Source organism: Excalfactoria chinensis, chromosome 3 (genome assembly GCF_039878825.1).
Source record: "Excalfactoria chinensis isolate bCotChi1 chromosome 3, bCotChi1.hap2, whole genome shotgun sequence".
In the NCBI taxonomy this organism is placed as follows: domain Eukaryota; kingdom Metazoa; phylum Chordata; class Aves; order Galliformes; family Phasianidae; genus Excalfactoria; species Excalfactoria chinensis.
Window position 1 is genome coordinate 29945371 of NC_092827.1, and position 17733 is coordinate 29963103.

General features: G+C 43.1%; 1 long non-coding RNA gene across 1 annotated transcript; it reads right to left on the minus strand.

Moving 5' to 3' along the window:
• Window positions 1–1928: 1928 nt before the first annotated feature.
• Window positions 1929–5146, minus strand: LOC140250790 (uncharacterized). The gene is made up of 3 exons (XR_011903275.1): window positions 4952–5146; window positions 3067–3168; window positions 1929–2141 (listed from the first exon to the last, which is right to left on the minus strand). It is a non-coding gene; the product is annotated as an uncharacterized lncRNA (long non-coding RNA).
• Window positions 5147–17733: the final 12587 nt, after the last annotated feature.

Sequence of the window (17733 nt, forward strand, 5' to 3'; positions counted from 1 at the left end):
TAAATCGTGAAACCCATTCCTGCTGCAATATCACTAGTTTTTCTTCAGAGATCCAACCCAACGGGTGTGTATGATAAGTGGATTGCTGGATGAGCAGCATCCATTTTTAACAAATGGGACCAAACGTATGTGAAGGGATGGGTTTCTCCTGCTGGTTTCCAAAACCAAATTCATTCCAAGCTGAAAGAGAGGTGTGTGCTTAAGGTCTGGAGTTCGCTCCAGCTCAGTGTGCCTGTTGGAGCATGAGTCTGATAGCAGGAACAGCGCTGGGAGAAGGCCCTGATAACCCTGCTGCTCCCAGAGGACAGCTTGGATGTGGCATCCCTCTTCTGGTGGGCAGCAGACTGCATACACATACATCAGAAACTTGCGGGTTTGCAAGCACACCTTTCTTTCCCAGGCCTTAAGTTCACAAACATTTTACAAGATGAGCATCTTGACCCTAACATCTACCTGGAAGAATATTGACGCACTGAATAAAAAACAGACAAGACAACTAAATTCTCCTGAATAAGTAGTAAAATGGGAAATGATTCACATGTAACAAGTCAAAGAGATTTCCAAGAATATTTGTACTAAACCATGTTCATCACAAACCACTTGTTTTGTCTAAAGAGCAAGGATCTCACAGAAGAGATTTCTTCAGCTTTTTACAAGGGGAAAATCAAACCAAACAAAACCAAAAATGATCTATCTCTTTGCAAAAGCTCACACTGAAATGAGAGGTTTCAGAAAGGCAAAAATACCAAACATTTTAAAACACATTTATAGACCTTAAAATTACAAATAACTGAGGTAACAGTTTGCAGAGAACAGCATAATTTTTTAAGGTAGATCCATGTTTCCTGGACTAAGGAAACTCTGGGAGAAAGTGACAACAAATAGGCTCTTGGGAAAGAAGATGATGGGGGAAATTGGCTGTTGTCAGTGTGAGAAAATGAGCTTTAGAAGAAATAATTTGAGCTGTTCTGTCTCAGTTAAATCTAACCATTTTGGAGAGAGATTGACAACCTCTGGGTCTATAATACAACTGAAGGCTCTGATTTTGGTATTCCCAGAAAAGCACAGAAGGGACTGGGATAATTCCACTTAAGACAGTGGTCTTCGTGCGTTTTGAATGTTTGGGGCATTTTTAGTCACTCTGTCTTAAACCACATGATGCAGAAATCAGTGGGCTCCAGAAAATGGGCAGAAAACAAGGGAACACAGAGAAAAGCCTTCTAAGTAAGTTGCACCCCAAGGTGGAGGTACCCAAAGACTTATGATTATCCTCGGAAGAGCAGTTGGGTTGTAGTCAGTCTGCCTACAAGGTGTCAGAGGGACTGTGGGTGGGCACAAGTACCCCTCTGTCTGGTTTGCAGCTCTTGATGTGGGCAGGAGACGCAGAGATCATAGAATTACCCAGGTTGGAAAGGACCTTGAAGATCATCAAGTCCAACCACAGCCTAACCATAGTGCCCTAACTCTAACAACCCTCTGCTATATCATATCCCTGAGCACCACATCCAAACGGCTCTTAAACACATCCAGGGATGGTGATTCAACCACCTCCCTGTGGATCCTATTCCAGTAATTAACTACCCTTTCTGTACAGAAGTGTTTCCTAACATCCAACCTAAACTTACCTTGGTGCAACTTGAGGCCATGAATCTGCATGTCCACACCAAGGATATCCTTGGCATGTGTGCAGGATAGCTATGTGTACTTGGGGGAGGCTGGGTCCAGAGCAGAAAGAGAATTTTGCAGTCTGGCTCCCATCACCCATTCCTTTTCACTAAATATGCCTGGAAAATGTTTTGCATGGAAAATAATCATTCTATTCTAATCTATTCATTCAATATTTTGTTTTTATTTGTTTTATGTTTTATGTTTCATTATTTATTTTTTTTTTCATCTTACACTAGCTCTTTTTAAATGCATTGCTAAGTTTTTCCAGCAACTGACAGCCATAGTGATATGCAACCACTTCAGGGTGCATGAGATGAACAGAGAAAGGTAGGTGGCCCTTAATCCGCACCTGCATACTCCCTTGGGAGCCAGTAAAGCCAAGGTACTTCATCTTCTGGGAAGTCTAATTTAGAATGCAGCTCTCCTTCTAGAGTCAGCTCAGTAGAAACTGGAATGTCATGTTGTCATCAGACCTGCAAACCGAAGCCCAAACTGTTACCTGTTTATATTCTGTATCAAGAAGCTAGGAGCAGGGAAGTGCACATGAATGTTACAGGGGCTGGATCAAAGGTAGCTAATTAGAAGCCTAGATAAGTGTGCTGAAGGGAAGACAGGGGATATAGTTGAAACAAAAATCACTGTGCAATTATTTATATATTCAACATACTGTTTTATAATCCACAATGAAATACATATTTACAGTTACTCTGTGTTCCAAAGTTTGATTTACTTACCCAGTTGTGTCTTATTCATAACATTTTATAGCAAGACAAAGTGAACAGTCAATCCAGTCCCCACATTTACATGCTGTCATTGATTCCAAGGACAAAATCCCCTTCTCTAAAGATCAAAGACATGAGGCGAACTTGAACTTTCCAAGAACCTATGGGGGAGCTTATGAAAATGGAAATTACCTGGGCCTTAAGGTAACACACTGAAAATACTAAAGAAACCTCCCTTTCTTTTCTCATGGCCCCAGAGCCCTGTAGGAACTCAGACCTGTCTGCACAGCAGCTCAAAACACACCTTCATCACATATAGGCTACTTTTGTGCTACCTATTCTGTAGGTGAAAACCATGCAAAGCAGCCAGGGGTGTAAGTGGTGAAGGAAGGGCAAGTTCATCCAGTTGCTGTGTTAGAGAAGTAGGAATGTTGCATTATCACAAACTGAAAGGGGGTAAATTCCTTTCATCTGCAGTTACCCCTGAACATAACTTTCCTTTACCTGTGAACATAACTATTTTATTCTTGATGTTTGAACCCAATCTGCAGGTGTATTTAAGGAGGGCATTTGTAATGGGACATAACTTGGAACAAGCTAAACATGTAAAAAAAGTCTTTTCAGAGAAGCTACTGGAGGATCTTCACTCTCAGCATTTTCAGTTTTCAAAGCTCACCTTAAGATCCACACCACATCTTCTAACATCTCCAGTCCTCTAATGTGTTCTTCCAGTGGTGTATTCCTCAGTGGAGGCTCTGATATCGATATAGCTCCATCACTATCCATATCACATCCATATATATATGGATAAAGCCATTTCACAGAGATTAATAAAAAGCCATTTCACACAGATTAATAAGAGAGTATCAATTAAAAACGAGAAAAGTTAAAATTTTCAGTAGCTTATCCCTTCCATCCATACATAAAGCCAATAGAGGGGTTCAATTACACACATTGTCCAGCATCTCTCATTGCTGTGGTCAGGACAGGTGGGGACACCCCATCCCATTCCATGGAATCTCATCCCATCCCACCCCATCCTTTTGGTTCCTGTGGCCTTTCACTCTGAACCCAGAAGTCAGGGCCATGCCAGTGCTCCCAAAAGAGCCCCCGTTAACAGGACTGCATCTTTGCTCATGCTGAATTTTGCCATGTCTAAATGTTCAGTTGTCTGCAAAGGCTACCAAAGCCTTGTGTCATGTAGTTCCATAGATTAAAAGGAGAGGGTTCACTGGAGAGATTGTGGGATAAATACTTGTGGTGCTATCTACCCCCCACCCCCCTCCCCCATTTATTTTTTTTCCTGTTTATTGATCGTATATTAATCCCTTATGTTCACCAAGGAGCTAACTCCTATCTAGGAGCAGGAATGAGCTTCAGGCAGAGTCTGTGTTATGCAGGTGATACACAAGCGCCAGTGCCTCACAGGACACCTGGTGCTATGAGTGCTTATCATTAAAAGACAAAATTTCAAGAAGAATTAGGACCAAAAGGTACAAGAAAGAAAGCCATATCTAATCTCAGGTGGGACAGTAGTGACCCAAAATATTTTCTCGCCTCCTCACTAAAGGACTGAAGCCTTTTCCTGAATAAAGAGTCACCTGCTCTCTTATACATTGCACACCAGCCTGTTTTTATCTCACTTTTGCCTCTCTCTTATTACTAAAAAGGATTCTGGGGTGCTGGCAATCTTCCCATCCTGCACCAGGACCTTTCGTGGTGGTGCCAAGGCTTACTGCCACAGGCAGTCATAACCATGGATTTCTTCTGCATGATGCAAATCAGTGCCCCCAAAGGCTGCCCAGGATCCCACAGCAGGCCCTAAAATAACACCTGAGCTCAAGGCGTTGGACTGAACAGGCTAACTGAGAAAAATCCCATTAGATCTTTAAAAATGGTACTGGTGAGCAGCCCTGTGCTGCGTAATAGAAAGAAAACCCAGAGCCCGGCTCTGATAATCCTGTGATATTTTGAAGAAATCGTGCCCCCTGCTGATTTAATTAGATTTTTTTTTTGTAGCCTTGGCTCCAGACCTGGTGAGAACATTCAAACATACTGATTAGCGTTCAAGGTCAATAACTCAGACGTCCCACTGGGTAGTAAAAATCTTCTCCTTCAACCCTGAAATAAGATGCTTATTATTGATTTTTTGGAAGCAGAAGTCTAAAGACGAATGGCATATTTTTGCAGGGACAGCTTTTTCGAGACCATTTGTAGCATTTTACATGCCCTTTGTAGCATTTAATGAGGAAGTAAAAGCCTGGAATAACAATATGAACTGAAAATCCTGACCAGGGAAATTCTTCAGGTTTCCAAAGCTTCCGTGGATGTTGGTTAAAATTGCTTCATTTTCCAGCCCACCTACAAGGGACATTCATCTGCCCCCCATTTACAATGGTCACGAGTGATTAGTAAAAATACATCACATATAAAACAGCCATTGCTGATGAGGCAGTAGTTTATACCCCAATACTGACTGTCTCACTGGCCAGCAGTTCATATAAAAGCTCAGCAGTGTCAAGCTGGCTGTCACTGGGATACCCCCCCCCAGCCCTCCTTACCTCCCCCCTTCCCCAAAGCTTCTCTTCTTGCAGGTCGGACAGCAGGGAGATGGAAAGCTTATGGTCCCACTGGACCTGCTGGTGGGCGCTGTGCTGTTCGCTGCTATTGTTCATGCGCCTGGCACAGACATTTTCTTTAGCCCTCTCTTCTTGCAGCCGCTGGGTTGCAAACTGCCTTCACTGGAAGGTCGTTGAGTACCCTCTACTGGATGTTCTCGGGAAATAGCTCTCATAGGTCTCAGGAGGCAGCGGCGACTCTCGGAAAAGCAGTGTGTTTCTAATCAGGATACGCAGGGGATGGATTACAGTAAGCGCAGCACATAGTAGGAGTTGCAAAGATAAGAGCTTCTGCTCTTTAGCGAAGTCAAATATGAAGGGCAAACAAGATGAAAAATCAATACTTCAGAGAGAATCTGCTTGGTTTATTTGAACTGCTGGATGTGGCAACACACAAGGGCAGAAATACCTGCAAGGCAAAATCAATCTGCCGGCAGCGTTCATTGCCAGAAGGAGCCTGGGCTGGCACTGGGCCCTGGCCTGTGGTCTCTGGGGACACACTGGGAACCACGGTAGGGAGAACTGGGAGGAGCAGGATGGATCCTCCTCACCTGTTACCAATTACATTTATTAATCTCCTCTTTTTGTAATCAACCATTAATGAATCTATCCACTTATCTACATACTTATTAATGGATTTAATAATTTACAAGTGAAATTATTAATAAATGGGGTTATTATTAATTTAATAATTAGCTACTAATGTATTGCTAATTCATTAAACACTTCTATTCCCATGTGTAAGTAGTGGGTCACGATCACTCCCAGCCACTCTTTCCTTTCCCCTCCTCAGGGAGAGAAGCTCTCATGTGAACACAAAGACCCCTTACAAGTTACTATCACAGGCAAAATGGACTTTACCTGGGGAAAAATAAGTTGTTGCCAACAAAAATAGCTTTGAGTAGTGAGAAACAAATGTTAAGACATCTCCTCCATTTCCTAGGCTCACCTTTACTCCTCCAGCTATGACTACTCTACCTCCTCCCCTGAGGGGTACAGAGGAACAGCAGCCCTGCCCCAGGGAGTTCATCCCCAGCCTGTGGTGGGGGTCTGCAGTGCTTGGAGTCCCTCATCCTCCCTGCTTCCTTCTCCTCCTCTTCTGACCTTGGAGTTCCCTCCCTTGTTTCTGACTTCTCCCTTCTCCTTTGCCCATCCCGTATTTTCTGCCCTAACACGTCCCACAGAGGTGCCACCAGCTTGGCTGCTCTCTCAGCACTCTCATCACTTTGCTTTGGGTGGATGTCAGACTGAATGTCTTACAATTACCAGGCTCATCCTCATGCCCTTTTAACAGCGGACTGATGTTAACACTGTAAGGCTTCAGGAATTTCCCTCGTACACCAGGATGTGTTCACAATGAAGATAAGTAGGCCAATTATCTGCAGTCAGATCTTCCAGGTCTTCTGAGTATGCAGCAAGACTTGGTATTTATGTGATACATATTTTTAATATCTTCACTTATCATTTATCTAATATGCAACTTACAGCATTTCTCTTTGATCTGAATATAGCATCCTGCCCCTTTCTGAATGCATAGCAGTGATACTGAGTTTTCTGTACCTCTCCTCCTCCACCTCCTTACAGTGGAGTTGCTGATTTTCAGGGAGACTCATCTGCCCTTTACATGTCTCAGTTTTATATTCTCTGATCTGAGGGTTTCTTGCTGCTTTGAAGTTTCTCTATTAAGGACACATCTCAGTGCTACTGCCCAAAGGTTTAGCAACCACCCCAATGGTTTTCCTCCTTAAAACCTCCGATACAAGGGGTCTCAAGCTCCTCAGTGAAGTAGGCAGTGCTATCACTGCTGTTTTAAAGGTGAAGAATCACCTCAGGTTCACTAATTCTGCACAATCGTTGGCTGTATTTTGACCAAGACACCTACGAGACAGCATGGGACTGCAGGAAGACTTCCAACCAAGACTTTCAGCCAAGGCTGAAAGTGGTTTTCTAATTAACTGGCCCCTGACAGACACATAGCCATGGCTTTTCTGACATGATCTGGGAGTATTTACCTAAAACATAAGATTTTTGTGTGGTTTCTCCAGAAAGCCCATGGATCTGAGTGCTGGCTAAGAGAGGACTTGGTGGATGAAAGAAGAAAGCTTGCCTTTTTTGCTCACTTAATGGTCTTTAGTGAGTTTCACATAGCAGGGATGTGCCAGCTTCAGCCATGGACAGCAGTCTGCTGTATAGAACAAGCAACAATGCTCATCTCTGCACAGTCTCAGGCATAAACACCTGTAGCAAAAAATACATTGACTTCACCAGCACTTCAAAGAGAATGAATGAGCTACCACTCAAAATTAATTTTCAACTGATACTTGCCACCATCTACTGCAAAAATTTGCTCCAATGCCTTGTATTCCCATCTACTGACATGCTGGACTTGTCAGAAGTGTTTACCACATGCTCTTTGTCCTGGACCAGCAGTTTCAAAAGGGTTTTAAAGGGACTTTAGCAGTCAAGCTGGCAGCAGGACATCAGCCTCCTCCCAGCACGGTGCACTGCACCCAGCCAGCTTCCCTGCCGCCCACAGCCTGTGAAGGGCTGGTCCTACATCCTCCTGTGACATGAGGGACACCCGGCCCATGGGGACTGCTGGCTTTCCCCAGCACTTTCACTGTTATCCAGCTGGAATGCAAGGATATAGTCCTGCTGCAAAGTTAGGCTGCAAAGTTACCACATTAGCTACAGGCACCCTGTGTCCAGGCCTTCAACATTCCCTCACTCCTTGGAAGAACTTCCAGTCTCTTTCCCAAAAAGCATTACCCTTTTTGTTATTTAACACAGATACCTCAAATCACTGATGTACTTTTCTTGTTAACTTCACTCCACAGCTCTTTCTTCCATTTTTCTTTCTTTCCAGAAGTGACAACAACTCCGTTTGTGCTCCCATTGCATCATCCCCCCCCCCCTCCACATCTGCCCCGCATTTTTTTGCCTAACAGCATGTAATTAATCACCCAGGGTTTGTAATAAAACACAACGCCCATTTAATAGCCTGAGTCACTGATGGAGCAAGGCAGAACTAGAACATGAGAAGGATGGCAGAGCAGATAAGGCTCTTGCTGGCAGGCCCAGGGCAGGCCTGCACCAAGGGACCTGTGTGACACCAGGACCAGGTCTGGTGCTGTCCCACTGCTCAGTTGTGCTCGGGCAGCTATTCTACATACCAGTCAACTCCTTCCCTGTGGGAAGCAGGGGAGCAAAGGAGGCAAAGGGAGTGAAGAGGGGCCTGGAACAAAAAGGAACAAAGTGATGGGCTTTGGGGTTTGCTTCCAGTGTTCAGCAAAATTCCTGTTTCACACTGCGGGAACTGATTGGGTTTCTTCACAAGGAGCAGAACATGCTAATGGAGTAAAGGTGTGAGTCACGCAAGGAACAGGATCAAAGGGCAGAGCCAGCACTGCCCAAGTTCTTGCCAGTCTTGTTTCTGAGTATGCCAACCACTTCATAAACTTCTTCTTTTTTTTTAATTAGAATAAAAATTAATGAAGAGCTAACACTAGCACAAATTACCCACCCTGTTTTTTCTTGTTTAATGAATAATCTCCTTACTTTATAGTACAGCCAGGAGGGATAGCGCTGTCTTCTCCAAACCTGTTTGGTCCACTCATCCCTTCCTGTAACTGCTGGAAAACACACAGAGCTTCTGCTGTTACACAGCATGAAACCTCTCCAGATACAGCATAGGGCTCATCTTTTAGTCTTGCTTCCCATAAGGTAAAAAAAAAAAGTACAAAAAGACAAAAGATATATGCAGGATGAAGCACCAGAGAGTAGACTTCAACCAATGCAGAGAACCTGAAATAGAAGCTGAACACATTTGTTTTTGGTGATATGTGGACACTGGAATAGACACTTTCTGATTATCCATCAGTTAAATCTTTCACGCCAGGGAGGTGGAGCTGCAGAAATGCCCAGCCTGTTGCTACTGGAACATTAAAAACCTCCTCCTCAGTGAACTGCAGCAGTTGGGAAAGACTCCAGGTTTTCCTAAGGAAACACCACAGTGAGATACACCTTCAAAGCTGGGTGTAACTCTGTCACCACTAATTCATGTCAGGCCCCATCCAGGGCAATTTGTTAATAGTTTACTGGCTGCATGAAACTTGCAATATTCGAGTGCCACCCAGAACATGTTTTGCAAGTGGACCCCAGTCTTCAGCTGTTGGGATTTTCTCCTTCCCTATGTAACTGCCTGTAAAAGACATCCCATGCATATTTTAATGTATTTATTATTTAAATGAACCAATGATAATATTGGATATTGGGAAAAATGCCTTCTCAGAAAGAGTGGTGAGGCATTGGAACAGGCATTCAAGAACCACGTGGATGTGGCACTGAGGGATGAGGCCAGTGGTCATGGTGCGAATGGGCTGACAGTTGGACTTGGTGATCTTAGAGGTCTTTTCCAACCTTAATGATTGTATGATTCTATGAAAACTAAACTAAGCCTGAGACCAGCAGGGAGTGTGCCATCATTTTAAAAAGGGTTGAGATCAAAGGTTTTTCTGATGGAAAATCTTTTTACCTTCCACTGGACACAAAGGTGATTCTGCTGGGCTTATATGGATTTGTGGGCTAAGGATAAATGCTTCTTTTGCTGCCAAATATTTGGACTGCATTGAAAATGACTGGGGGGAAAAAAAAGCAAGAAAAAGAAAAGCCCCCCTATCTCTGTTTGAATTGCCCCCATATCTTTGGTTGAGTCTATTGCCAGTCTCTTTCCAAAGCATCCTCGACAACCATGAGGGCTACTTGATCAGTACAATAGAGAATAACAGGTATCAGCTGGGGCTTTAAAACCCGAGGTCCTGGCTTTCTTAAAATAAAGAGCATTAGTAAGCTACAATGGAGGCAGTTCTTAATTTGGCTGGTTCCACTACTTAAGTAGCGGAGGGCACAGAGAGAACAGCAAGTAACAAGCAATGGATTTTTATACTTATCTTATTCCTCAGTTCTGAAGGAAGTGATGATAAAGCTGTGCTGGATATGTTTTGTTTTGTTTTGTTTTGTTTTTAATTATTATTTATTATTATCATTATTTATTTATTTTAATCAAAGATTTAGGACACAGAAAAGAGCTGTGTTTTGTCCAGAGCTCAGATGTGGAACACCCTGCTTATCAGGCCTAAACTGCTTTGCTGCATAACCCTTTTGTCCAGCACCAGGCCTACATAGCTGTGCTCAGCAGAACAGGTTCTGCACAGCACTCTGCTGTGCTCCCTGTTCACAGAGGAGAGAAGGATTCCATTGGCTTAAGGTGCTGTGCTGCCAAATTTATTACAACACTTAAAGTGAGAGCAGAGCCCTGAGTCATATTTTGTCCAAGCTGATGCATTATTTTCATCATCCTTGCTTTGTGCATCTGTCCATAACTCAGCCCTCCACAGGCAGCATGTATCAAGATATGATGTGAAGAAAATACCAGCAATATTTTTGCCAGATTAAAATAGTGATATAGGCCACAGCTCAGTGTTAAAATACCACTCGAAATGCCTTGCTAACAATTCCTTTCAGTTAACACATGTGCAAACTCCTGCCTGAACCCTTATCAGAAGTGTGTTTAGTAAAATCAGAAACATATGATAGAATCACAGAATGGTTTGGGATGAAAGGGACCTTAAGCTCACCCAGTTCCAACACCATGCCATGGGCAGGGCTGCTTCCCACCAGCTCAGCTTCCAAGGGCCCATCCAACCTGTCCTTGGGCGCTTCCAGGGATGGGGCACCTACAGCTCTCTGGGCAGCTGTGTCAGCACCTCACAGCCCTCTGAGTAAAGAACTTCCTCCTTATATCTAATCTGAGTTTCTCCTAACTAAAAAGTTTAAAGCCTTTCCCCTTTGTTCTATCACTATTGGACCATGTAAAAAATTGGTCCTTCTCCTGCTTATAAGCTCCCTTCAAGTACTGGAAGGCTGAGATAAGGTCTCCTTGGAGCCTTATCCAAATTAAACAAGTGTGGCTCCCTCAGCCTTTCCTCATAACAGAGGTGCTCAGCTCTGTGACCATCTTTGTAGCCCACTCCAAAAGCTTCTCATCCTTCTTGTGCTGGGAGGCCCAGGCCTGGACATAGTATTCCAGATGGGACCTCAAAAGGGCAGAATAAAGGGCAATCGTCCCATCACCTTAAAATGCCAGAAAGCAAGTGAAAAAATATCTCTGTGTGCACCGCAGCACGGAGCAGGTTTTTCCTCAGTAAGCCACAGTCAGCTCTGTAGAAGTTCAAAATATATCACTGTCTCTTGTCCTGGGGTTTTACCAAAGTCATCATTTCATCATTGCAAAAGCTTTAAATAAAATCACTATAGAAAAAAAGATAAAAGTTTTCTCTACTGATTTTTCCACTATTCTCTGAACTTTTTAGCCTGCAAAGTGGGTTACACAGCCAGTGAACTGTTAGAAATGCTGTAACACCACCAAGTGTCCTTAGTGAGTGAGAGTTCCCACTGGAGTGAAACTTGTCTAGAAAGCAAGCAGCAAACCACCGTGAATTTCAGTATGAAAACTGATACTTGTGCAATAAAATACTTGAATTTGTTATCCGCGTTTGAAATAAAAAACTTATATAAAAATTCAGTTTTTATTAAACTCTGATCACAGAAGGGAGTAGCTCAGTTTGAAGTCTCTAACAAAGTCATATTATAATGCAGGGTTCTCTCCATCTCCCATAGCCAGAAGCTCTGGTTGGTTAGGAGTGCACAACACAAATTGTCAGTAGCATAGAATATAAAACTGGAGTTTCTCCTTGGGGTTTATTATTATTATTTTGAGCAGGAAGAAATAATGAGAGCAGATCCCTCCAGCACACTGAAAATGTCTACACCTCAGTGTAACTAGAACATGCAGTGATGCTTTGAGAGCATTGTACATGAACGCACGGCTGCTGGGAGGCATTTCAGACTGGATAAGTCAGCTCAAATGCCCCAGTGACAGCACACAGTGGGAAATCAGCTCCTGAACACACACAGCATCCTTGATCCAAGAAGATGCAGCCACGCAGGAGCAGTGTAGGAGTACACATGGCTTCAAGACACCTAACGGGGAAAAAGACAGTTACCACAGCCTCACTCCCTGAGGGTGGGTAAAACTGGAACAAAATTCCTCTTAGGCCCAAAGACTTCTCCTGGCACTGCAATACTTGGCTCACTTACAACTACCACAAGATCCTGCTGTGAAGTCCACCCCACTTTGGAATAACTTCTTCAGTAAGCAAGTGTCTGACCTGAAGACTCTTAAAGAAAATGAAGTAGGCAAAGGAGCCCTGCAAGTACTACTTTAGCAGTTACACTGCAGTTTTTATCTTCAGTAAGCACTGTGTTGCTGAAAGAAGCTACCTGGGAGCTCTGCAAAAGGCTATTGATCAGAGGCTCCAGAGTAACTATTATTTGCCACAATTCCACTACAAGTAATTGTAGCTGGAGACTGAAGGCTCCCCTTCTGTTTGTTATAATGTAAGACAGAAAGCATTTTTTATAGTACTTCAGAATCTATTTATGCATAAATACATTACTCTTATACTTCGACAGCGTCCATAAATAATAGATGTGTGGCAGTAACAGCTAGACAACAGCTGTACAACAGTTGTTAAACTCCTGCAGAACCTGGAGGCCAGGGCAAGAACCAGAGGAGCCAGCACTGCAAGCCACAGGCTTTTGACAACCTAGAGTCAGTTCTGACACCTGTCTCATTTTCTCTCACCAATATACTCCAAAGGTAAGGACTGGCAGTGCACATCTTTGAGTCACTTCAAGAACCAAAGGTTGCCTTCCATTCAACAGACTGAACCCTGATCGATCAGTATTTAGCAGGCAGCAGTGGCTCTGTACCAGATTCAATGGTTCCCACATACTGAACCAAAAGTCAAATTGCTTTTTTTTTCCCTTCAAATATCCTCCTTATCTTTCAGGAACTGCTGTTTTAACACCATCCAGTCAACATGCCTCAATTAGGCCCTGAATAATTGACACCACAGTAATGGATGCAGCCACAATCTTGCCCATAGATACTCTTGGCAATCCTTCTGATAATCAATCCCAATGGGACATCACTGGCACATAAGCCAACCACTGGATGTGTGTATGTATGTGCTCAATGGGGCTACTTCGAAATCTTACGCATGAAAAGGCAGGGAAAGGCAATGGTCCACAGACAGAAAGCACTGCCTTCAGACATGCCTTAGAGAACGTGTTTGATTTGCATGCAAGACTGTTGCGATTGCTCTGATGATGGGAGCTGAGCAAGCAAGCAGGTAATGCAACTCTCCCCTTGCCAAAAATGTCCTCAAAGAAGCAAATCATGCTGTAAAAAAAGCTAAAATAGAAAACAAGAAGTCTGGTCTGTTCTTTTGAGTCATCTGATTTCTCCAACTTAATCACTTGTGTTTATATTAATTAGTGATAGGGAAGAAATACTATGGGAAAGATACCTGGATAGAGTGTTACTATCAGCATATGTTAATCACCCAGTGAACAAGTCCTGCTCTGTTCGCTGTGTGCATTTTCTGGGAGGATGCAAGCAGTGAGTTGAAGCAACAGTTGCAAATGATGTAAGAAATAATTGACCACACCACATTCTGCTATGATGGCAGACTTGATTCTCCACTACCTGGCACACAAAGTCTACTTGCATTTTGGTGCCAGGAGTGCAACGTGGGTGCAGCTCAATATTATATGCTTGCTTACAGAGATGGTAGTTAGGGATGAGCTGTGAAGGAACTTGTACACAGAAACATGTACTTGTGAGTTACACCTCCTGTCAAAAGCACTTGATACTCTGTGGGATGACAGACCTGACACTAACACAACACAGCATCCAGCAGAAGCTAAACCACATGGCTTTCTGTTGCATTCCTGTGCATTAATGCTTCTAAGACCAAAGAACCGATATCCTTAAACTGAGTGCAGTTTCACTTACCGCCACTTTCTTCAATCAGATGTAAGACTGACTGAGGCTTCATAGCAAGAACCATTATACTTATGTGTTCAGGCTTTGCACCCACCTTGCACCATGCTGTTTCCCCCCTCCCCTCCTGCACACCCAGAGCAGAAGGCCAGCACTGTGTGATGCTGGGAGCAAAGGAGAGGTGCCTTCCATCCAACCTTCTGTTTCTTCCTGACTGAAAAGAACACATGGACCACAACTGAGGCTGATACAAGTGCTGCACAGACAGAATATACATGTAGGATAAGTGGACATCCTATTTTCAGCTAGTTCTGCCAAGGGACTGCAAAACCAGTACACTATCATTTCAGGGAGATGTCCAACAGTAGAGATCTTCGAACTTTAAATGAGAAGGGATGTAACAGAAAAATGTCTCTTGAACCTTTGGGCTACCTGACAGATGTCATCAATGCAACGCTTTGAAATAATTCAAATATGGGACAGAACATTCTGTGGGATGCATAAAATCAAACTCAAAACAGCATGAAAAAAAGTAATGTTTATTTTTGTTGTTTACAAAAGCATTAACACACCTTATGCAAAAGCAGCATCCTGACCCAAATATTTCCCTCATCCTCATGGGATATTGGCAGAAAGCAAGTATTTTTTTTCTGTTCTTTAGGGTTAAACACACTCTGGTGATGTAAACAGGAGCCACCCTGATTTTCAGAGCTCTGACTGCTTACACTAGCAAAAGGGAGACCTGTCAGAGCACAACACACTGAAATGTCATGGTGGTGACCTGCTCCAAGTGCCAAATTGTCACGGCCTGAGCTGAGTGCTTGACTCCAGATTCTTCATGACCTCCCCATTCTCTTCAAGTGAAACAGACCTGATTTAAATACTGTTTACACATGATGACTGCTAACATGAAGCAAGGCTTAATTTTACGTACCATGAAAAATTTTATTCAAGTTTTTAAAGGACAGCAAGTGTGCTCAAAAACATTTTTAAGAGCGAGCTCTTTGAGCACAACAGTTGTTTACTCCTTTCTTACCTGTCTCCCCAGCACCTGGATGTCAAATGATTACTCTAAAGAAACAAGATTAACCTGAAAAAAATGTGCACTACTTTTATTTTGCCTTCATCTTTTCCTCTTGATTTGGAGCTGGAAGTAGGTAATGGTCATATACTCAAATAGTCCATGCTTTTGAATCTATAGGTAAACATTTATTTATTAAGGGTTCTCTTAAAGTATGTGACTGCAATGACTTCAGAGACTTACCTGGAGCAGATTACTCACACTGCTTCCCACTACAAGTCAGCATCATTTCTCAGCTCCTCTGAGCTGAGGTTCCTCCCTTCAGAATCTATGACTGCTACTTCAATTTATTACGCTGGGAGAAACAGCTCTGGCTTGTCCAACACTCTACGTCTAAAATGACTGACAAATGCTACCCATGTATACAAGACTGATATTGGATCTATAGATCAGTGAAAATTGCTTCATTTCAGTGCTCGAGCTGTAGGAACTATGCTATTAGTTCCTGCCAACCTCATGTCAAAGAAATATCATTTACTTCACACCCTGAAAGAACCCGCTAAGAGTTCACGTATATGTACATAGATACACACACGTGTGCACACATACTACGTGTGTGTGTGTATGTGTACAAACAGAATTTGTTGTAGTTCTTTTACACTGAGCAAAGGGCTAAGAGAATCCAGCAACCGTCACTGCTAGAGGATAAGTAAAATGGTACATATATATAAATATATATATCACATATAAGTGATAACTTATATGGCATCAAATAATTGTACGGTTGGTCCAAGAGCTTTGGAACTGGTAGCAAATAATTATAATTTTAGTTTCAATCCTGTGTACAGCAGAAACATTTTTACATGTACACATACTTCTGTGGCAAAATTCTGTGGAGCCTTGGACTAAGTGATGACTTTAGTAGAACTGGCAGTATCTCATGTATGCAAATCTTGAGAAAGAGAAATCTGCATAGTCAGAAGTATTGCACTCATGGCCATGCCTACAGAAGTGCACACTTAGTAAGGCCATCATATTCAAGACCAAAGTGAGACTCAAGCCATGAATAATCAAATATATCATAAATAGATCTAAGAAAACATCGTAGCAGGAGATGGGCTCAAAACAGCAGCACTGCAGAAACTCAGTGTAATATTTTCCCCCATGGAACTACTAATCTTTCAAGCTGCTTTTATTCACGTGGCCAGACATGATGTGCATCTATGCACAAATTCTCCCAAAGCTCTGTCTCTTTCTTTCTCTTTTTTTCTTTTCTTTTTAATGGTATCAAATGACCCAGAATTTGAGGGCAGGATTCTACCCAAGTTCTGCCCATAAAGTTTGACTTGTTGCGAACTTTGAGCAGTTTCCATGTGTGCTGAGGGGAAGACAAGATTTGACTTTCAATTCTTTTAAGTATTTGCCAGCATGCAAGATATAATTCTTACTTTACAAAGTGTAGTACAGATTTGACTATATGTCCTTTGCTACAGCATTTCTTGGTATGCACTTTTTGGAGCCAGATCACATTAAGCCTATCAGTTTATCCAATCTGGCTTACAGAAAGACAGAGTAAACAACCAATGCAAGACAAGGAATGATACAGACTTACTGGTTAGCTGCCTACATCCCATGTCAAACAAAAAGAAGCTACTCTTTATCAAAGTGGAGTAAGCTACCTGGAAATCACACTGGGGTCAGAGTACCCACACCAGCCATTAATCTGGAATGGTAGGTGTGCAGTAAATCTGCTGTCCAACTTGCTTTGCAGTTATTTGCTCCATTAGCCATTCCAGAGCTAGGCAGCCAGCCAACATTTTGGCTTGTTAAACAGTGGCATCTGTGCAAGAAAGAAGAATAGAGCATGTTCGCTCTACCTCATGCCATATTGCATAAATGCATAAGAGTCATAGCAGAGGGAAAGAGAGAGAGAAAGAGAGAGAGAAAGAGAGAGAGAAAGAGAGAGAGAAAGAGAGAGAGAAAGAGAGAGAGAGAGAGAGAGAGAGAGAGAGAGAGAGAGAGAGAGAGAGAGAGAGAGAGAAGAGAGAAAGAGAGAGAGAGAAAGAGAGAGAGAAAGAGAGAGAGAAAGAGAGAGAGAAAGAGAGAGAGAAAGAGAGAGAGAAAGAGAGAGAGAGAAGAGAGAGAGAAAGAGAGAGAGAAAGAGAGAGAGAGAAAGAGAGAGAGAAAGAGAGAGAGAAAGAGAGAGAGAAAGGGAGAAAGAAAGGGAGAAAGAAAGGGAGAAAGAAAGGAGAAGAAAGGAGAAAGGGAGGAAGGGAGGAAGGGAGGAAGGGAGGAAGGGAGGAAGGGAGGAAGGGAGGAAGGGAGGAAGGGAGGAAGGGAGGAAGGGAGGAAGGGAGGAAGGGAGGAAGGGAGGAAGGGAGGAAGGGAGGAAGGGAGGAAGGGAGGAAGGGAGGAAGGGAGGAAGGGAGGAAGGGAGGAAGGGAGGAAGGGAGGAAGGGAGGAAGGGAGGAAGGGAGGAAGGGAGGAAGGGAGGAAGGGAGGAAGGAAGGAAGGGAGGAAGGAAGGAAGGAAGGAAGGAAGGAAGGAAGGAAGGAAGGAAGGAAGGAAGGAAGGAAGGAAGGAAGGAAGGAAGGAAGGAAGGAAGGAAGGAAGGAAGGAAGGAAGGAAGGAAGGAAGGAAGGAAGGAAGGAAGGAAGGAAGGAAGGAAGGAAGGAAGGAAGGAAGGAAGGAAGGAAGGAAGGAAGGAAGGAAGGAAGGAAGGAAAGCAGCATTACAAAGGCTGGAGGAAGAATCATGAGATACAACAGACAGAAAAGTGAATGGTCACACACATTA